This window comes from Panicum virgatum, chromosome 7N (assembly GCF_016808335.1).
Source record: "Panicum virgatum strain AP13 chromosome 7N, P.virgatum_v5, whole genome shotgun sequence".
Taxonomy (NCBI): Eukaryota; Viridiplantae; Streptophyta; class Magnoliopsida; order Poales; family Poaceae; genus Panicum; species Panicum virgatum.
In genome coordinates, this window is record NC_053151.1 from 42,263,222 (window position 1) to 42,285,864 (window position 22,643).

The window sequence follows — 22,643 nt, forward strand, 5'->3', positions numbered from 1 at the left end:
ATCTTCAGAATTCATAACACAGGGGCCGATGCCAAATCATCACGAAGGCTCTATTTTCACGGTGATGCCATGGCGCGGCCTGCTGGCCCGGTGCTCCCTCCGTCGCTGCAGCACACACGCGGAACGGCGGTGATAGCGCCATGCCAGGCATCCTAGCCTCCAGAGAGTGGGAGAGGCGGAGAGCTCTCATTGGCCGGCCTTTTCGTCCTCATCAAACATGTTTTTTCTCACGCCCATCAGCTTCCTCGAGCGCGCCGCGCTCGTCTACCCCGACCGCCCCGCCGCCGCCGTATTCGCGCAGAACACTCCTGTGATCTGCGCGCTCAACTCCCGCCTCGACGCCGTGCCGGCGTCTGCACTCCTGCACCTTTGTTGCCCACGCGGTGCCTGCACTGCACAGGAGGCGATCATGGCGCGCGGCGGCGGCACAGATGCTTATTACGGCAGCGACATCCTTGCCGCCGCGCCCGACATGGAGGAGACTTTGTTCGTTACAGGGTTACAGCCCGTGGTGTCCACCACCGTTATTGCCGCGCGTGCGACGTCTGTTTCTTCAACCTGCCTCCGCGTCTTCAGCACCCAGCAGAGGCCGGTCAGCGCGCGCACGGCGAGGACTCCGGGAGGATCGGAACTTCGGAAGTGCAAGGGCTGAGGCTGCAACCCTCTCTGGCGGGGCACGGGACCGAGTGGCACAGAGGCTCCGACCGCCGGCGTCCTTGCGGAGCTTTGTGCGCGCGCCATGTCTTCCACATGCCGTCCCGCCGCCGCCACCATGTCCAGCGCAGCGCCGATCCCTCCGTCGCCCACCTCGCCTCCAGGCCAGATATCACACCGGCGGTGGTCAGAAGCAAGATGGCGAGGCTCCCAAGTGCCTGTGAGGAAGAGGGTAGAAGCTAGGGACGGACTGACCGCTGCGCCGCCGGCGCGACATGGACGGGCAGGACACCCCAAGGGCGGACGGTATCTGAAATACCCTCCGGGGTGGACGGTATTTCAAATACCGTCCACCCCTGGATGCCTACTAGCCGTCGGATCCGTCCTATGCGGTTCAGATTGGAAGCATCTAAATCCTCTGGAGCGTCCGTCTTCCTCACCAGTCGCGCGCCGCGCGCGGCAGCCGGTGGCCGCCTCAGGGGAGCAAGAGCGTCTTGCTCGCTTCGCCGGCGACGGCACGGCGGCGGCCAGTGGTGGCTCGAGCGCGATTGCATGCGTTCGTGGAAGTGCTCTGTATCTGCTCTGGTTTCCGGCGAGGCTTGTCGTGGTGCCGCGCTCAGTCACTGGGCGGCGGTGGACGCGCCGCCAGGACTGGCGCGGCGGAGTTCGAAAGCTGCTGGCGCTGGAATTGGCACGGCAGAAAAGGCCGCAATCACCGGACTCGGCGCGGTGCCAGCGAAGAGCATGTCCGGAACGCGCTGCGGCGGCGGTTCTCCTGCTCCTGCGAGGCGTCTGGTGGTCGTCCTTGTCAGGGTCGGAGCTCCAAAGGCACGCTGCTGTAGCAAGCATGTCGACATGTCCGGAGAGCAAGCGAGCTCGGCAGCTTATCAGAAATCTGCTGCAGGTTAATTCTCAATCTCAGGAGATCGATTTTGAACGAGGGAGAAACTAGAGAGACGTCAGCCAACTCAAGTCATCATGTATTGACTCCGACTCCTGCTGTATTTGTACAGGTCCAGGGGGTGATCGATTGATTCGTGCTGTAACTAACTGCTGATGAGGCATCTCTAGTCAGCCGGATCACGCCTGAATAGCGGCACGCAGGCCGTTACAACGTACAGGTTGACCACGTATTTTGCTTACAGATTTGGTCATGCGTTATTGTGCAGTATCATGGTGAAGATTTTTTCTTTTTTGAACCAAAGTATCATGGTGAAGATGAACCGGCCAAAACTCAATGTTGGGACCCCAAACTTACGATGTATCAATGCTTGCAAATTCTGTTGTCTCACAGAGCTGCTAATCAACAAAGCAATGTGCTTGGTAAAATGCAAGGCACTCTGACTCTGACCAGCGAAACAGAAATGACAGAGATGCATGTACGGTTTGTATCTTCAGAGACTGCGCAAATGTTAGTCAGATTTGAATAAACGAAACTTGAGGTCGGTTTCGCAATAGCAAGACAAGAGTCACTGGAATCATGGTTACCGTCACTCATCTCTGCCACGATGATCTAGCTAGCTAGGTTTCCAGTCTGAAGTTCTGAACTCATTGTTCGTTCGTTCAAGAATTTAGCACTGCTACGATGCGTAGCAAAGCTCAATCATAGCAAGACTATAGCCTACACATCATGCCATATTGAATTGTTCAGTCGCTGAACTGACGATTGGATTGGGCGATTTGCCTCTGATGGTCTCTGTCCAGCAATCCACTTCAGAGTTACATGTGTTTCTCTTCTTCGCAGGCTGCGTCCAACCAACGCGATTCGGCGGGGTGACGATTGACGAAACAACAGCGCAGCGAGGGCCGAGGGAGCTCCCCAGCTCCACGGGAGGGCCAAGGACGGAGAAGAAAGACGAACAGGGTACGGCGGGGCGCGGGACAGAGTGGCACAGAAGCTCCGACCGCCGGCGTCCTTGCGGAGCTCGCCATGTCTTCCACATGCCGTCCCACCACGCCCAGTTCCCTCCGTCTCCCGCTTCGCCCCCGGGCTAGACCGGCGGTGGTCATAAGCAATATGGCGAGCGGCTCCAGGTGCCTTTGAGGAAGAGGGTACAAGGGACGGACTAGGTGCTGCGCCGCCGGCGCGACATGGACGGGCAGGACGACGCCAAGGGCGGACGGTATCTGAAATACCGTCCGGGGTGGACGGTGTTTCAAATACCGTCCACCCCTGGGTGCCTACGGGCCGTCGGATCTGTCCTCTGCGGTTCAGATTGGAAGCATCTAAATCCTCGATTATTATTATTTTTATTTGAGATCGATTTAGAGCGTCGTCTTCCCCACCAGTCGCGCGCGGCAGCCGGTGGCCGCGGACCAGCGGTGGTCCGGTGGCTCACGAGAAGCAGCTACTTGCTCACTTCGCCGGCGGCGGAGGACACCAGTGGCTGGAGCGCTATCGGACGTGTCCGCGGAAGTGCTGCGTCTGCTCTGGCTTCCGGCGAGGTTTGTGCTGGTGCCGCGAGCAATGGACGCGCCGCCTGGGCTGGTGGCGATCAGAAGCTCCTAGCGCTAGAATTGACGCGGCAGGCAATGCCGCAATCACTGAACTCCTCGCGGCACCGGAGACGAGCATTCCCGGAACGCGTTCCGGCAACAGCGGCGCTTCTGCGAGGTGTCTAGCTAGTTCCGTTCGAACGAAGCAAATTTCGCACGGTCGAGTCCGCGTGCGCGCGCCTCTGCTTTTCCACCGGGGACGGGGAGGAGGACCCGTGCGCGCCTCTGCTTTTTCACAAACTGGAATCGAGTCCGTGGGCCGCTTCTGGTTGGGCTCGCCTTGGACCCCCGAGGAAACCAGGACTTGGATGGTTTCCCTCCCCTCCTCACTAGGAATTGGGCCAATATGTTTTGACAAAGAAATTAGGCCTAGTCACAGAGCAAGCATATGGCGTCGCCGTTCTCGGCGTCCAAGTCCAAGAGCTATTTTCTGGGGAGAACGTCCCTCCACTCCAGAGCCCAGCCCCCGGAACTGGTTGACCCATGGCTCTTTTTTTTTGGGAACTGGTTGACCCATGGCTCCAAAAAGGAAGGATCTACATATGATGGCAGACTAATCCCTCAATATGAAAACAATATCAAAGCGACTGTATGCTTTGAGCTTTGTGTTCTTTACTTGTTTTATCTATTTACCTATGGGTTACGCTACTATGTCTAATGCAAGTAGTGTTTTTCCTACCCCCAAATTTGAAACCATGTCGGTTTACTGCCCTGCCCACAGAACCTAATAAATAGCCTGCTGCATCACGCAGATATTCATAAACCGCACTTGACATGAAAAATTTGTGGTGAATTAACAATAGTTGTCATGAAGTGATAAATAAAGCACGTGCCCTAAACAAGAAACAGTTCAAGAAAACATTGGCATCACCGAGTAGCAAAACATTGGATAATTACAGTAACCTGATCTCTAGAGTTCAATATAATGGCACCGGTCGCAAGGTCCCCGAACATCTAACTTAACCGTGGAAGGCACTTTGCCAAGGATGAATCTTCTGACGGCCTCGAGCGCTTTATGTGCTTCCAAGATCATATGCCTAGTTAGCGGGCCTCATGTACCAGTTTTGCGGACAGAACACCTTCCAATGTTATCATCACCCTCTTCATCATATACAGTGTCCACTGTGAGACTTTCAAGTGATGACACGTTTTCGAGGATATGACATGTTAGTTCAACCATGCTTGCTGCGGAGCAGAAGCCAATTATTAGCACATTCTTGAGCCTCTCGTGCTTGTGTTTAGGCATCTGCCTCAAATCTGAGGCATACTCAAAAACTGACTCATGCTTCATGTTATCTTGATGTACCTAAAAGGATCAATACCTCACTCAAATTAACGGCTCCACCACAGACTTAATGTCAATGCAATGTTAACAGTGACTTACACTCAGGATAAAAGTCTCCAAGACAGGAGAAACATGCAGAAATGAAACCAAGGACAAATAATCATAGGCTGGCGTAAAGCTCCCAGAACAACTACCAAGATAAATCTCCAAGTACTGAGATGGTAGAATTTATTAGCTACAATTGGATGGTTGGCCCACTGCATAGAGATATCTCAAATCGATTAATTAATGATGCAGAGCAATTCATGTCATATCACTGATATCTAATAATCTTAAGCTACATACCTCCCTGAACGAAGATATGGTAAGAGTTTCAAGATATGGTACAATGGAAGGAAGCTCACAGGAATCACAAGCAAAAGATATCACATGTTTGGATGTGAGCTCTCACCCAGTGAGTGCTGAGACCGGATATTTTCCTGAATCTAAAAAACTATAAGTAGTAACAGAGCTCGTTAGACAGGATATTTTCGTCTGTCTGTACGACGAAATATAGTTTCGTCTGTCTGTCTGACGAAAATATTTAAAAAATATTTTCTTTCGCGTTCTTATCGACGAAATACGGTGGGGACCACTGTTCAGCACTTAAATCGTCTATCTGACAGAAGAAAACTATATTTCGTCCACCCGGTAGACAATTTCTTTATATTTCATCTACCGGTCCGATGATATATAAATTTCGTCTCCTGGGTAGACGATTGTGAGCTAGATTTGTAATTTCTCGAATCCAAGGTATTATTACATAATTTTTATTAAAATTTGTATTAAAAATAAAAAAATTCACTCCTGCGTTGGAGGCAGGCGGCCGCGGCAGCACGCCTCTGCCAGGCACACATGCATCCAAGTTGCTGACAAGTAGGAAACGGAAGAGCCAGGGGTTGCCGTTACTCCGGGCGCCGGCCCCGGTCTCCGTGTCGCCGGCCGGGAAGCAGGCGGCCCTCGCAACGGCTCCAGACGCGCGCCGCGCCGCCACCCGATTCGGGCAGCCACCCAGCTGTGCCACCAGCCCATCAAGCTGAAAGAGACCTTCCTGAGCGACAGGTCTCTCATCAATTCGGAAAATGTATTTTTCGATGATTTACGGTTGATGGTAGCGGGGCGCACGAAAAGATGTGGTTCTACCGGATGCAATTTCCAATGTTGACAAAAGAAAGAAGTCAACAAAATGCAAATATACTTGCGTCATGGACTAGCTAGAGATGCTAAGTGCCAAGGGGTTTCAGACAACAATATACACTGGGAAAACTGTGAAGAAAACATGAATTACTCATTGATTGCACCTTATCAAGCTCAAGTGACAATCATTAAAGAGTAAACTGCATCGTATAGCTCAGTTGTAATCCTGGAGCAGGTCCTCAACTTCTTTCATTCTTTTGGCTGCATGACTGATCAGAAGAACTTCAACCATTATATTTAGGATCTACTGAAGACTGAACTCCTTTCAAGCTAAACATGGAACACACTTACGGAATGGCAGAATGAACTGTTACTAGGATGAATCTCTTGACAACCCTGAGTGCTTTATGTGCTTCCAAGATGATATAGTTATTTGGTTGCATTCACCCGTTTTGGAGACAGAGCTCGCAGCAATAATACCGTCCTCATTAATATGATGCCCACCATAAGACTTTTAAGTCATATTGCATTCTGGAGGACATCTGCGCATTTGCAAAGCATAATTTAACCCATTGATCTGTGCATTTTTGAGCATCTTGTGCTTGTATTTGGACCTGAGAACATCTGCCCTGTAAGTGAGGCATATTGAATCATGCTTCATATTATCCTGATGTGCTTGCACTGTATTAGTATCACACCACTCAATTTGATGGTTCCAATATAGGTACCAGAATAACCATTGCAAAGATGAAATCCCAGGTAAGACAAGCAACCGTAAATTCATAAACGAATCTAAGTGCAAATAATCATGGGCTGGATAAAAGGCCTCATAATCACCAACAAGATAAATTTCCATGTAATTGTGGTAAAGAAATTTGTCAGCTATAATTGGTGACCCTCTTCCATAAAGATGTCAAATTATATATTCTACTATTATATCACATAACACTTGTATCTAATAATTTGAAGGGTAATAATTTGAAGATGTAAAATAAGGAAGGAAGCTTGGTAGATTGCATACTTGTGGAACATTCTAGAATATTTTGGAAAGCATAAAAGAGAAGATATTTGCCATGGAAGAATCTGGAATTGTTTCTTCATGGCAATGTAAAGAAGAGTCAACCTAGATACTTATGTATGGTAAGAAATATCTAGATATTAGGATAAGTATGAGAATGTTTTAAAGTTGGATATTTTGGTTAGGATAGTGTGGAATGTTGCCACGTGGCAACATCCTAGAGGTCGTGTACTAGTATAAATAGGGGTGCCACCTCTCCCCCAAGTGCTATGATTTGGAGTGCCATTTGAGTCCTAGGTAGCATGGCAAGGTTGCCATGGTGTGAGTGTGTAGGTGTGTCATGGTGAGTCATAGGATAGCCACATAAAGAGTGTAAGTGTTATCTTGTGTTGTATCATGTTGAGTTATAAATAAAGGTTTGAGTTCCCTTGTAAGTGTTAGTCTCCCAGTTTCTAAGTACTTGGTGTATAAGTTGTGATCTATCGTAGGCTGGCTCTGCCACCCGGGATCACAAAGGGTCTGGGCTTCATCGTAGAAAGTCTCTGCCTCCCAGAAGCCAGCTTCATCTGTTGGTAGGCTCTGCCACCCGGAAGCGAGAAGGCGGCTCTGCCGTCGAACGGACCTTATACACTAAGTAGCTAGAAATTGAAAAGGCTAACCTACTCCAGAGTGAGTTGGTGTGTCTTAGGTGTAGGTTCTCTACATAGTGTGTATTAGGGCCACGTCGTTTCCCAACACATAACAAACAAACAAAATTAGGTTTATGTGAAAGTCAGAATTGTACTAGATCACCAAAGAAGTCTGAACTAATTTCAGCACCTCAATTAAAAAACATGTGCCCATGGTCTCGAACTCAATTGCTTTTCATTCATATGAGATTAGAAATAAGAAGGTAATGGTATAGAACTATGTACTAGTTATATCACCGATTCTGCATTCCTGCTATCCGTATTTTTATGAATTCACAACTACAGATAAATCCTAAATATTCAGAAGATCTGTTTCTCACCATGTACTGCCCACTTGGACCTATTCCTCAACTCTATGAATTCTCTATGAATTCACAACTTCAGATAAATCCTAACTATTCTGAAGATCTGTTCCTCACCATGTACTGCCCACTTGGACCTATTCCTCAACTCTACTCCCACTTCCCTGCAAAGCTATCTACTCCCACTTCCCTGCAAAGCTAGAGTCACTAGACTTGACGACCGTCTGGTCCCATACCTTGTACAGCCTCTCCTTGGTGAGCTGTAGTTGGCTTCGGAGAGCAGGAGTAGCGCTCCCCTCTGCCATCAACGCCTGTCCCTCCTCATGGATCTGCAGGCCGAGAAGGCTCACAGCCATTCGGACTCTCGGACTTCCGCGGGGGTGATCGCGTAGGGTGCTCCCGGCGTCACGTAGACGCATTGCGAACTCAGTCCGGTTGAAGACATTCGCGGAGGTGGTGTTGGCGTGGCCATCGGGGAGGTGACAACAGACTGGGACACTGGATGGAGTAGCGCGGCGACCCGTGCGGACGCTGGAGGAGGCGGAACGGAGGCTGTCGGGAGCAGCACGACGTGTAGAGCTGGAGGAGGGCGGCGCAGCATTGGCTGGGTTGAAGTGGGGGCGGTGAAGCAGAGGATGTCGCTGACGTTGTTGCTCGCGATGTTGATCATGTGGTGGATCTCCTTTAGGCACTCAAGAGCGTAGATCCCCTTGATCTCCCACATCTTCGTGTTCTCCAGCCGCTTCAGGATCCTCACCATCCCCTTCGCCTCCCGAATCGTCCTGGCCCCCTTGACGGCGACCTTGACCCCCCTATGATAGCCAATTGTATGCTCCAGCATCTTCGCGCCTTTCAGCGAGGACATGCTGCGGCCCCAGCCCATGGCGGCGGAGCGCGGGCTTCTCTCCGGTGAGACATGGGGGCGATTGTTGGGGAGCAGCGGAGGCGGGCTTCTCTCCGGTGAGGCGTGGAGGCGATTGGTGGTGATTGGGGGGGGGTGATCAGCAACGGGACGGGAATGACGGGAAGAGATTGGTTTCATTGCTGGCCCTTGGAAGCGGCAGAGGATGGGAGGAGCGAGGCCCCTTACGTAGTTACGTCCGGCGATTCAAATTGGAGCCCCGCATCACCGTCTGTTTGAATTTTTCGGGGCGCTCGGTGGAGGGAAGAGGCACTCGAAGCAGGCCATCTTCACCTGGTGCCACCGACTTAACAGCCCCTGTCTATAGTGGACCGAGTCCAACTCCTCAGCCCGGACCCACGCCTTGGTCTACAAACTACCTGCACCCACTGGTCGGTGAAAGTTTAGAGACGAGATAGAACGGAAGCAGGAAGCTCTAGAAGACTAGAACATGAACAAACAGCCGAGGGGCGAGGGTGGTAACGGGCCGGACAGGAAATGCTAACTGCTCCGCCGGTCTGGGGAACAAATGGGCTTGCGCTATGGGCCTCCCAATGGATGTGCATGTTCTCTATTTTGTTGGTTAGCTTGGTAGTAAAGCCAATACAACGACAACAAGAAGAAATGGTAAGTTGAAAATTTTCCCTTTTCTAAAAAGTGAAAATGAGATGGATCATGGATGGATATCCAAACCTCGGGCTGGGATTGGAGCCCCTCGCAGCGCGGCTACGTCGTCCCATTTGGCTGCCGATTGCGGTGATTGGTTTCCTTCAAAAAAAGATTGCGGTGATTGGGCCGTCCAAAAGCAAAGCACGTGAAAATTTTCAAAAAAAAACTTCTACGTTCCCGAAATCAAACCACAGTCCAGGGAGCTCTTTGTGCTACAGTAGACATGCTTTTTTTTTTTTGGCGTGCAGGTCCGTTCTATTTAAAATATTTCAACTGCTTGATGCAGTTGGTGATGACGGCTGGAGTGGAACAAGAGGGCAACTGTCCAGGAATGGATGAATCAGCAGTACAATGTTTAGCAGATGAATTAGCCTTGACCCGACATAACCAAATGGCAAATAAGATAACCTTGTTGCTAATCGCAACTCATACGGGTCAAAATCTAATGGTGGTTTTCTTTTGAGTAATACTTGATGTTATCAACCTTGTTGTGATGGTGATATTGCCTAGAGGATTACATAAACCGTACAAAGTTAGTTAAGGATTTGATCAAGCCTCATCGCACTGGCCTTTCCTTTTTATTGCATTGACCTTTTGAAATGACAAACTGCTCGTTTTTTCTCTCCTGCCAGCTACTATGTGGCTGCTCCTTTTATCACTTGCTAGTTCTTCTCTTCCTGAAGCAATACAGTATCTTCGATATCAAATAGCTGAGTTTATAGTAAAGGGTCGAGCAAGGATGCCGGATCTAGTAATTGACCCATCACATCTCTTGAAGCCTGTTCTGAAGTTGGCGTAGTGCCAATGGATCGGTGCTGTTATTTTCATTTGGGGCTCGCTCCATCAGATCCGTTGTCATGCAATTCTTGTACGTATTCACTTGTTACATGTAGACCCCTAAATATACTGTTAGTTTTTGTTGCAAATCTGAACAATATAAGCTGTGGACATGTAGAAAATATGCCAATGTTGAAACTGTAAAGAATAATTGTTTAGCGTGAAGATGAAGGTTATTATATATTAATGACAATATGCAAACTGATGTGAGACATTTTTGCAAAGTCATGTCGCACCAAGATCATTTCTACATTTCTGCATTTCAGTTAGAATTTAGTTCAATAATGTTAGATATGTGGGTAATTGGTAGGAGGATCCGAGATCTTGTCCGTCCTACTGGTGGTCGGAACATGTCTTCTTGAGGTGGCTGGTAGGCAATCATCCGCATTTGTTGATTAATCGTGGTGCATCTAGTGTCGTCGGTCCACGTAGTACGGTTCATCCTCAAACTTCTGTATCGGCACCAGGACGGTCCAGCCACGTCTTTTTTAGCCTAAAAGAATTGTTGAACCAGCTACCAGTAGTCTGAGCCTGAACTTTCAAGGCCTGAAGACAGTGGCGTAGCCAGCAGTCTGGCAAGCCATGGCGGCCGCCAGACCAGCCAGCGGCGGACACGCTCTTCCCTTGCGTGGCCACGCCTTGGTGCAGCTTTATCCGTGCTCAGCTCTCTATTGTGCTCGCCACAGGTAGAATTTGTTCCTGGCTACGCCACTGCCTGAAGATGCAATTGTGCGACGTGCAGATGGAGATGTGTCAAATGAAGATGCAAAATGGAGAAAAATACATCGCTACATTGCTGATTTGAAGCAGGAGGCTGATAAGAAGAAGACTGGAGCTGGAGTTGGTACCCTTGGAGTTTCTTCGGTTTAGTTGTAGTTGTGTTGGCATATCTCTTTGTTTCTGGATTACAAGTTAGTAGTTAGACTTGGCTGAATTGTCCCGATGCTTTAGGCTTGTTGTTTCCGTTCGAACTGTGTAATGTAGAACTTGGACTATTTGTATATGCGACAAATGAGACTTGTGTTTGTATACCTTGTGTTTGATTTATGTATGCACCTTATATGCAGGGGTGGATCCAATGGTAAGTCTAGGGAGGCTCCAGCCCCTCATAGACCCCACAAATAATGGAGCCCCCCTCTATTTTTTGAGAAGAAAAGGAGGAAGAAAAAGGGGAGGAAGAAGAAAGGAAGAGAGAGGAAGAACAAAAAAAGAAAGGAGAGGAGAAAATGAGCCCCCCATGGTTTGGTGGCTAGCTCCGCCACTGTTTATGTGGTTCTCCTTCTGCCCCAAATTATTAGTCATTTTGATTTTTCTAGATACGACTAATAATTTGGGATGGAGGGAGTATGTTAGCCTAGGTTTTTAATCTCTTATGCTAGCGGACCACTTAAGAAACTGCGAGTACATTTTTAGACCATTTACACTGGCGTGTGCTTCGGAGGCCCGCCGGTACAAATAGCTTACTGCTAGCGGTCCTAACGCAGCTAGCTCCCTAGCATTTGTGCTGGCAGCGTCTGAAACCAACCCGCCAACATCGTAAGAGCAAGTTTTGCGGTTGCGCTAGCAGCCGGCGAAAAGAAAGCCAGCGTGGGCGAGCATTAAATGCTGGAGCAGGAGCGGTAGCGAGCGGCACAGCCCATCCGGCCAATGGGCGGTGTGCGCAGCAGCAGCGCAGCGAATGGCAGCGCTCGTGCCCGCTTTGCGCCGGCGACTCATGACACGCCCGTTTTATTCTCTTTCCTCGTTTCTCGCTCCTCCACGTTGGATTCGGATGATGTGGCTGCTCTCTTCGCCAGCTGAATCATTTCATTGTGGCCCCTAACGGCCCGCATGATAATCAAGGTTTTACATCATTTGCCTAGCATAAAGCGATTTGTGGCATGACCACATAACAACACGTCCTAGCACAAGGACTCAACCGTGGCAAACCACTAATAATCAACTACAACTCATGCCATAGTAATGACTTGATGTGCGGAGGTGGGCACCTCCCCGCTCACCGAGCGCAACGCTTTCACTGCACATCAGTCACCACCTCGAAGCACCGGCCATTGTGGGAGAGGTAGAACCGCAACGGCGACCCCACCAAGAAGCTAGGACATCGCCGTCGTCGAGGCCGGATACATTCCGGCAAGGCTTTCGCGAGCGAATCCACTGATCATGTACCTCAATCGATGCTTGAGCCCTCAGCGGCTCGCATGTTGCATCGAGGCACACCACCATTGACAATTGCCGGCCGCACCCTGCTATTTGAATCCTTGGTAATTCGCACAAGCAGCAAGGTGTAGTGTCTTGAGTAGTAGCCATGGCACCGCCTGGCCGCTTGTTCAGAGGAGCATCGACGCGCCGGCTGCACGCGACAGCCGCACAGCTGTGTCGGCCACCCTCCGGCCAGGCGGCACATCGGGCCGTCACCGGCACCCGCCAGCTGTTGCAGCTCCACCTTCGCCTCCACGATGGGATCCAAGCACCCTTGGCCAGCCAGAATGGGAGCGGAGGAGGTTCGCGACGGCTCTAGGGTTAGCCACCGCCCTAGACGCCCGCACGGGCCCGAGGGTGGCACCACCATGAGCCCACTCTCCTCCCACCTCCCCTCGCGACGGGCCGCGGCCGCAGCCGCTGCTTGAGCAAGGCGAGAATGGTCCAGGGCTGCCTCAGGCAACCGTAGGAAGATGGAGGCGCAGAGGGGCCACCCCAAAGTCACACCGTCGGGGTCACCTCCCGGCGTCGACAGCCCACGCGCCGTAGCAGAGGGGGGAGACCGCCGCTGCCGCCGCACCGCGTAGATCCAGCCACAGGGGCGCCGGATCCAACCTCCAGAACGCCGGAACCGCAACCGTAGGGGGCCACCGCCGCCACAGTTACCGGGGTGGGAGCCACCGACGGCCCGGCCACGCGCTGAAGCAGAGGGGGAAGCCGCTGCCGCCGCACCGCGCAGCCCGGGGTCGCCGGATCCAGTCCCCAGGGCACCGGATCTGCAGCCCCGGGCTACGGGCGCCGCCACCATGCCCTGGGGGTGGGAGAGGTCGAGGGAAGTCGAGGGAGGCCCCGCCGCCACCTTCCCTGTAGGCACACGGGCTTCTGGTGCCCTGCTCCGGCGTCGGCGAGGGTGAGAGGAGGTTGGGAGGGGCGGCGGCGGCGGCGAAAGGTGGGGCGCCGCCTGAGTCGCCTCCAGAAGGAGACGACGCGGTGGGGGGGGGGTTCTGTTAGCTCAAATATTATTTCTTTTATTGTAGCTTGCTTTATCAATACAAACTTCTTCAAGAATAACTTAAATTTAACTATGTTTGCACAATTTTTTAATAAAATGAGTTGTCAAACTTGGTGTGAGAAAAGTCAAATGAAATATAATTTGATACGGAGAGAGTACATGCCTAGCTAAATGATAACATGATTGTGTGCATCCTAACACGTGCTGGGCTACAAAAAGAGCCACAATGCAACGATCAACGTGCATGGATTTTCAGTGAACTATGTCTGCACTGCACTTAATCCGGTGAGACAATTGGATATGGGCATATTGCAGCAGCCATACAGTGGCCGTTTCGAAATTGACACACAACTAATTTTGCCGTACATGAATAACTCAACAGCCCGTACCACTGGGTAGATATATTGAGAGAGAGATCGACGACCAGATGAGCAGATCAAGCCATCGACCACACGCCGGCCCACGTACAGGTGTGGCTTCCAAGGAACCAACCGGTCTTAGCTTAAGGACCGAATGGAGACGGGAGGCGGGTCCGCGCTAGAGACTCTCCTTTGTATATTTTGGCTCGCGTCCACCCTCCCCATCGCCGCCGGGCTGCCTATCCCTGTGGCCGGCGGCGGCCGCACCGTCCGCCGCCTGATTTGCACCGTTGTTGCCCGCGGCAAGACCTACAGAGCCTCCCCATCCAAGGTGGTAAGATTGCGGGCGGCTGGATTGCTCAAATTTACATTTTTTTAAAAGATTAACTAGCTTTGCATAAAAATAGTTAATTGTCTATTTATCAAATTTTATGACCAATGCAATTTATGTTAAGTATTGTAATCTTATGATTATTAGAAAACTAAATCTTATATAATTCTTCTCTAAAGGTGCAGAGGTTCATCGTTCCACAGAAGTGCTTCTTGCATATTTACATGATGGGTGTGGCTACCACGACAAGCTTGTTGCTTGCAATATGGTTCTATGCATATATGAAAATGGTACCATTAGTACCGGAGTCATATCAAGTTACTCCACAATTGCTAGCCATCATGTTGGTGGGTCAAATTCATTATCTTTGTTGTCAAATGCCCGGTCATCACACCCAATGGAACACAAATATCATGTCTGGCAGACTGTATTTCTACTTATATTGATGGAAATTCAAGTTCTGAGACGCTTGTACGAGAGTAAATATGTGTTCCATTACAGCCCTACAGCTCAGATGCACATTATGACTTATCTGGGGGATTTCTGTAAGTCCCATCTAGAATTTTCTTTACTTACTCTATTTTGTTATTAATTGTATCGCATAAATCCTGATAAGACATACCAACTTGACTACATATTCACGTGTTCTCTTCCCTTCTCACTTTGTCACAAATCACATGCATGCTTAAGATAAAAGGTTGTTAAGGAAGTCCGTCTCCCACATTATGGCAGCTTATGGATAACTCTTTTTTTATGAAAAGCTTATGGATAACTTATCCACAAAACATGCAAGTACAATTTACCGTATGAACTAGCGTTGGCCTGACATGACCACGTGAGATAGAAAATAGCCTACTAGCTTATTGCTGCTAATCGTAATTAATTTATTAGGGTTAAAATGAGCTGTTGGATTTCTTTTGAGCAGTACTTGAACTTATTGGATTTTGTTGTGATGGATGGTAATATCACATAGAACTACAAAACAATGATAGTTCCGTAAAGATTTATTTGAACATGTAGCACAGAACTGATCTGTTCTTTTAACTGTATTTACTTTTTAGAATAACTTATTGTTTTTTCTCCTATACCATGCATCCAGCTACTATGTGGCTGCACCTTTATCTCTTGCTAGACCTTCCCTTCCAGAAGCAATGTGTTACCTTCGATATAAAATAGCAATGTGTTTATCAGCTGCAGGGAAGGAGGTCCTGATCAAATCGGTAGCGCAGGCAATTCCGGTGTATGTGATGAGTGTTTTCTTGCTACCGAACTCACTTCACAACGCCTTGGAACGCCGCATCAGGCAGTTTTGGTGGGGAGAGCTGGCCGGGAAGAGGAAAACACATTGGATCCCTTGGCAAAAATTCTCCAGGGCCAGAGGCGAAGGAGGACTGGGGTTTCGTGATCTGAAACTATTCAACCAAGCATTGCTAGGAAGGCAGGCCTGGCGGCTGGTGGATCGCCCGCAGAGTCTCTGTGCACGGGTTTTGCGCGCCAAATACTACCCCACTGGCAACCTATTTGACACAGCTTTCCCTGCTAATCAGTCCCCCACAAGGAAGGCAATAGTACATGGTTTGGAACTCGTGAAGAAAGGTGTATGTTGGAAGATCGGCTCAGGAGAAAATGTACGCATTTGGAGAGACCCATGGCTCCCAAGGGACTGGTCGCGACGGCCGGGTGGGAGCAGAAGGGCCGCCTCAAATGGGTGTCTCAGCTGATTGACATGGAGAGAATGATATGGAGGACAGATCTTATTCACAAGTATTTCTGGCCGTATGATGCAGAACAGATACTTGCAATAAAGCTCCCGCTGTCTAGGGCAGAAGATTTCATTGCGTGGCAACATGAAAAGTCAGGAGTTTATTCAGTAAAGAGTGCGTACAAGCTGGCCAAAGATATCCAAGGTGAGGAAGCTGGAACACGTCAGATGTCTTCTGGGCACCAACATGGAAGGCGTTTTGGAAAATTCCCCTACCTCAAAGTACTCATTTTTGGATGGAAAGTAGCAAATAAGGGCTTGGCTACCCAGGACAATAAGAAGAGAAGAGGTATTGAGATATCTAGCATCTGCAAAATTTGTGGCATGGAAGAGGAGTCAAGCATGCATGCCCTGGTCAGATGTTACCATGCCCGGTCATTAAGGGAAGCAATGAGGGAGGAGTGGCCGCTGCCAGCCGAATCCTTCTTCTTATCATTAACGCCGGAAAGTTTAATTGTCAGCACTGTAAGTCAGGATGTAGACATGGGTGCAAGAGTGCTACTACTGCTATGGAGGACTTGGCAAGTGCGGAATAACATCACACATGAGACGGAGAAGCTATCCTTTGCCAAATCTGTGGGCTTCCTAACCAAGTATTGGACGGTACTGTGCTCACTGCGGCAGAGCCTCCGGCCCTTTGATTCGAAAGGGAAATCGCTGGTGTGCAACTCCCTGGCTGCAGGCCGCCGCGAAGTGAAGGTGCAAGGGGAGCTCAAGTGGGAGCGACCAGCTGAGGGGTGGTGCAAAGTGAACGTTGATGGGGCGTTTGATCCAACAACAGGCAAAGGAGGAATCGGCGTCATTATCCGCGATCGAGCTGGGAGTGTACTCCTGTCTGCATGGAAGTATCTTCCACACGAGGGGGATGCTGAGGAGATAGAAACACTGGCCTGTAGAGAGGGTATGCAACTTGCGGCCGAGTGGTATCACGGGAGGGTGATCCTGGAGTCCGACTGCAGCTATGTTGTAGGCCTGCTTCGCGAAGGAAATTTCTGCAGGTCGCGTCTGAAGTTTGCACTAGAAGAGACGGTGGCGGCGGGGAGAATGCTCCCAGAGTGGACTTGCGTCCATACAAGTAGAGAGCCTAATCGTGCGGCACATGAGTTCGCACAGTTGGCGAAGAGAACGGCACACTCCGCGGTGTGGAGGTTTAACGCGCCAGTTTGTGTAGAGCAAATTATTGCTCAGGAGTGTAACTTTGTTTCTGAGTAATAAAGAGCGTTCTTTTCCCTAAAAAAATAGCTGAGTTCACAGTGAAGGGTCGAGTAAGAATGCTAGGTCTAGTAATTGACCCGTCACGTCTCGTGATGCCCCTTCTAATGTTGGGGTGGCGCGAGTGGATTGGTGCGACTATTTTCATCTGGGGCTCGGTCCACCAGTTCCGTTGCCATAAAATTCTTGTAAGTATTCACTTCTCTGTCATCTATTATTTTATTATTTGGTCAACAAACGGAACCTCCATGTTCGCTCTCAAGTCTAGAAATTTCCATATTAATCGAAGAAAAAAAAATTAAAATTATCCACCACTGTCATTAAAAAGATTAAACTAAAATACTCATATACATATTTATAAATTACCCAATATTATTATTAAAATATATTTATATTCCGGAGTCCGGTCGCGGAAGCACGTGTTTGCGTCGTTGGCCGACGAGCCCGTGACGGCCGCGGCGCCCAAGCGGCAGAAGCGGAGGGAGGAGCCGTCGCTGGACGCGCTCCCGGACGAGTGCCTCTTCGAGGTCCTGCGCCGCGTGCTCCGCCTACATTTCCCGCCGCTGGCTCGCGCGCGCTCCTCGCCGGCATCCGCGTCTCCGAGGCCGTGCCGAACCTCAACATGGAGTACCTCGGCAGCGAGGACGAGGACGAGGACGAGGACGAGGAGGCCGACCTCATGGACCACTAGGGCCTGGGCCAAAAAAATTTGCAACCTGCCCTCAGTCTTTGGCCCAGTAGCCCAACAAAACAAAACAAGCAGGTCAGCAGGCAGGGCACACGGAAGATGCACGCCGCCGCCGCAATCGCTAGTCGCAGCGCTGCGCCGCTGCCTCGCCTGTCGCCTGGATCTCGCACCGTCGCACGCACACGTCGCCGTCGACCCGCCGTCCCCCATCGGCTTCGCGCCTGCCCCGTCGGCCGTCGGCGTCGTCCCCCGCGGCCCCTCGCCATCTCGCGCTCCGCTGTGTGGCCTGCGGGCAGCAGCCGCTGTCGGTCGCCGCCTCGCCGGCCGCCGGCAGCCGCTGCACTGCGCGCCTGCCGCTGCTGGGCTGCGAGCTGCACCACTGCCGAGTCAGGCGGGCGGCAGCTTGACAGCAGCCAGCCCAGCAGGCAGCACAGCTGCACAGGCACACGCCACAGCGGCACAGCCAGCACCCAGCAGGTATAGCTCGACAGCAGTGACCAAATTGAGGTAATTTCTCTCCGAAATCCCAATTCCCAAATGCATATGAAGATTATTGGCACTGACATGAGCAATTGCCAATTGGTGTTATAGTTTGCAGAATGAAGAGGAGCAGGACTTTGCAATCTTATTTTGCACGTGTCTCCCCTGCCACACAACAGAATGCAGATGAAGTGGATGATAGCTCTCCACCTTCAGCTCCGGAACAAGAAACAAATTAATCTCCTCCACCTCCATCTCAAGGTACAGAACAAAATACAGCTGGGACTAGAGTTAGTGCTGCACAAGTCCAATTTGATCCTCTTGTCATTGCTATAGAGTCAAGTGAGCCTCCTAATCTAGAACAGGGAACATGAAATATTTCTGAAGCTAAGATGATGACATCATCATTTTCAAGAAATAAAATCTCGCTTGAAGAAATTACCTAGAATAAGCACTACTTCTGGTATATTACATTTTTACATTAAAAAAGAACTATGGAGTTCTAGTTGTTTCGTTACATTTTTATTGATACTTTCATCTTGTCCATGTGTAGGAGGTGTCGATAGCGATGAGGAAATGGAAGATGTGACCGAATGAACGTCAAATCTTGGCTACCTGACTAGGTATTGTATCAAACTTTTAATTTCAAGTTTTTTCTCGCGGATCTTTCACTGTAGCTGTTACTTTATATGTGATGCGCATGGTTTAATTTTAGCCGTTGAATTTTGGCCCTAATCTTGACAAAAAGCTGGGTCCGTCACTGACGACGGCGACGCCCGCGAGAGGACCTTCGAGGGCAAGGAGGCCACGGTCGCTCGCCTCACGGGAGCCACCCGGCGCGCGGAGTCGTCGACTCGGGCGTCTCTGCGCTCGCCCACGGCTGCCCGACGCTCCGGTCCCTCGCCCTGTGGGATGTTCCACAGGTGACCGATGCTGGGCTCGCTGAGATCGCCGCCGAGTGCCACGCGCTGGAGCGTCTGGACATCACTGGCTGCCCGCTGGTCACGGACAAGGGCCTTATCGCCGTCGCTCAGGGTTGCCCGGAGCTGAAGTCGTTGACCATCGAGGCATGCTCCGGTGTTGCCAACGAGGGTCTCAAGGCGATCGGTCGGTGTTGTGCTAAGCTGCAGGCGGTGAACATCAAGAACTGCGCTCATGTTGATGACCAGGGTGTGTCTGGCCTCATCTGCTCCGCAACCGCCTCATTGGTCAAGGTCCGGTTCCAGGGTCTGAGCATTACTGATGCTTCTCTTGCGGTGATTAAATGGAGCCTTCACGTTCGCTCTCAAGGTCTAGAAATTCCCACGCTAATCGAAAAAAAGAAAAATTAAAATTACCCACCACTACTATTACGAAAAAATTAGACTAAAATATCCATATATATATTTATAAATTACCCAATGTTACCATTAAAATATATTTCTATTTATAAATATAAATCTATCCATCGTTTTGCAAATCAAGCTATATATCGTGCATACCTACAGGATATTAGCTACACAAATAATTCACATGTTTTACCACACATATATCTCATTATATTACCAAAATCCCAAATACACCTTCACGATTATATTATTATTAGTCAAAACTAACAAGATAATTCTAGACTTTGCACTATATTAGACTACCACCTGGTCTGCAGTGATCATGATGAGAAGGTGATCAAAGTTAGGCCGGCGATGAGGATTACAAAGTTGGAGGCTAAGAGCAAAGGTATGTACCGCGCCGCAAGCTTCTTCATCCTCCATCGAGTCTGGAGACTATCCATCACCTACTACCTATTGGTGATGTCTGAATGTGCATATCCGCAGACCCAATGCAAGCACAAGGCCACGCACTGCACGTACAACCTAACTTTTTTCGCAATCCTCATGCATCCCTATCCTTTCTGAGGGAGGGTCCTTGACATTACTTTAAAGGTTTGTTGCCGACATTGCTGCAAGATATTACCGCACCTCACAATTAACACCACAAGCTCAAAAAAATTAACACCACAAGCAGATTAGGAACCAGGACAATATCGATCAGGCCATGATTGGTATAGTAAGCTCGTCAGGATAGAACATGAATATAGGTTGCTGAAATTCTAAACGAAATTTTGTGCTATGCACTATGGAGATTTGTTGACTTCCAAAAAGTAAGAAATTCGGATCAATTGTTCCCAAAAAGAAACTAGGCCGGGAGGCATGACACCATGCAACAGACGATAGAATTAAATATAGTAGCAACAGACGACCAAGATGATCATAAAATAGGGAAATTAGCAAAAAAAAACAACTGAGTCTGTTGAACTGAGCAGTGGACAGCATTACTGCAAGGGTTGACAGATAAGAAACATGTTACTACTACTACAATGAATAGTAGTAGTTAAGATCGAAAAGATAGGCAGTCGTGACAGAATTAGGGCTGTTCGGTTGCCATACGGTCACATCACTGACAAAAAAAGATGTAGGAAAAAAACACCACTGCACTAGCAGCAGAGAAGCACTCTTGATTACTGAAGCAAGTAGCATGTGATGAGAAAGATTTAAGTTTATGAATAATAATTAAATATAAAATACAAGATATATTTAGAATATCAATACTAGCTGCGCAAATGCGCGTGTCACCTGGCTAGTTTATGTAGAATACAAAAATCTACAATTCTACATTTAACTTTTTGATGTAAATATGAACAACATACAATGCAACATAAGTGGATGTGTATGAATTTAATATTCTAATGTGTTGAAATGGCAAAAAATATTTTGTTTAGTGAGAAGATAAAAAGTTATTTGATATGCATATTTTTTCTCTGTAGGCATTGTGTCTGTATTTATCTTTTCCTTGCAAACTTATTGAGGATACTTTTAAGAGTTATTATCAGTTCGATTTTATTGTTTATATTTTCTACTTTGACAGGGATCATTGCGTCAACACACAAATAGTGACGAATAGGTAATCCCATGCGGTGATTGGTTTAGTCGTGTGTCTTGCCATCACTACCTTGCTGAAATAGTGAGTGCATATTCTCTTCATTCATATCCTGGATTTTTCAAAGCCATATTTTGATGAAAACGAAATGTCCCATTATATTGTTTAAATAATGGTATCAACTATGAAGTGATAATAGGTTACCCAATAAAATAAAGGTCTTATTTTGAGAACTTTCAGGATGTGCGAGCCTGGGATGCGTCCTCTCTTGGTGATGGGGGGTGGCAATGCTTGCGCCAATTTTTTTTTTTGGGGTTTAAGCTGGCTCTATTTAATATAATGGTAGACATTGTATAAAAAAAATGCTAACCTAGATTGTCGGCAATATATATACTTCTTTCTTTAGTAGCCGCATGTCAAGTAATAGAACATGCATTGTGCGCATGTCAAGAAACATGTTTTATTTTACCGTTTTCAAAGTATAGATGATGCTGATGCCGAGCTTCTGCTGTTCTTTGACTAACATGTGGCTTAAATCAATGTGTTATTAACATTTTCTATTTTGGCCTATAGGTAATATATTTTGGCTTGTTGATAGTTAGTGGTGGATCAAACATTTCGGTGTGGTTCATGCTTCTTTTTGTGGTATGCTTAATTGTAATTATTTTCTCTATTTTTATTTAGAATCCAACCAACTTGTGATTGTGGTACCTTTTAGTATCCCTCATTGGAGCATGCTAATCTAGCATTCTTCTTGTGCAGATAACAAATTTGACCTTTTCTGCGATACAAACTCATAAATGGTACCTTCAGAAATTTGAAGATTACCCTCGTTCTCGCTATGCACTCGTTCCATATGTATGCTAGTCATATCTCTAGAAAATGGCTCAGTCGATCGAAGATATTCCCAATCCGGAGCAGAAGATACGTGACCTCATCAAGTAGCCTCAGTCATTCTAAATGCATTTGTCATGTTATATTTGTGGACTTGTGGTTATAGATTAAATTAATTGTGATAGTCAGAAAAATCATATTAAGAGACACTTGCCTCAGTTGGTGATTTAAATACCAAATTTTTCATGCTATTGGAAATTGAATCCTTCAGCAAGCACACTACATCTATCTAACTCTAGAGGACGGAAGGGTTATCTTTGATGGTGATAAAGCAACTATCACCATCAAAAATTGATTGGCTAGTGCAGGTGCTGGTGGAGTTGGGAGTTGGGTATTTGGTATTGAGTCTGTCTCAAAAATTGATTGCATGTGCGGATAAAATCATTTATATAGGTTCTTCCTCTATACTCCTAAATCGTAGACAAAAAAGTCAAATCGGTCCTAAATTCTAGACAAATAAATCAAATTGGTAATTGTCCCCTGTTTTTTGTTCAGATGAAAAACAACGACACTTTCTTATTTCCAATCTTTTTTTCTTCTTTCAAAACTGAATTATTTTTTATCAAGAAGAAAGGGCCGCTTACCTGAACGCTGATAGTTCTTGCTAGTGCTTGTATCACATAGCTACAAATATAATTGGGGTCAACCGTAAGCCTGCCACAGTTGCTAATGATAGGAACCAGCTTTTGTACGTGTCCCCTGTAACACATCATACTAGCGGGTACCCCCGTGCTTCGCACGGGGCAGGAAGTCCGAAAGATAG

At 48.4% G+C, this 22,643-nt stretch overlaps 1 pseudogene; it reads left to right on the plus strand.

Moving 5' to 3' along the window:
* The first annotated feature begins 13,751 nt into the window (after positions 1 to 13,751).
* Positions 13,752 to 22,108, plus strand: LOC120683721 (annotated as a pseudogene).
* The last annotated feature ends 535 nt before the right edge of the window (positions 22,109 to 22,643 follow it).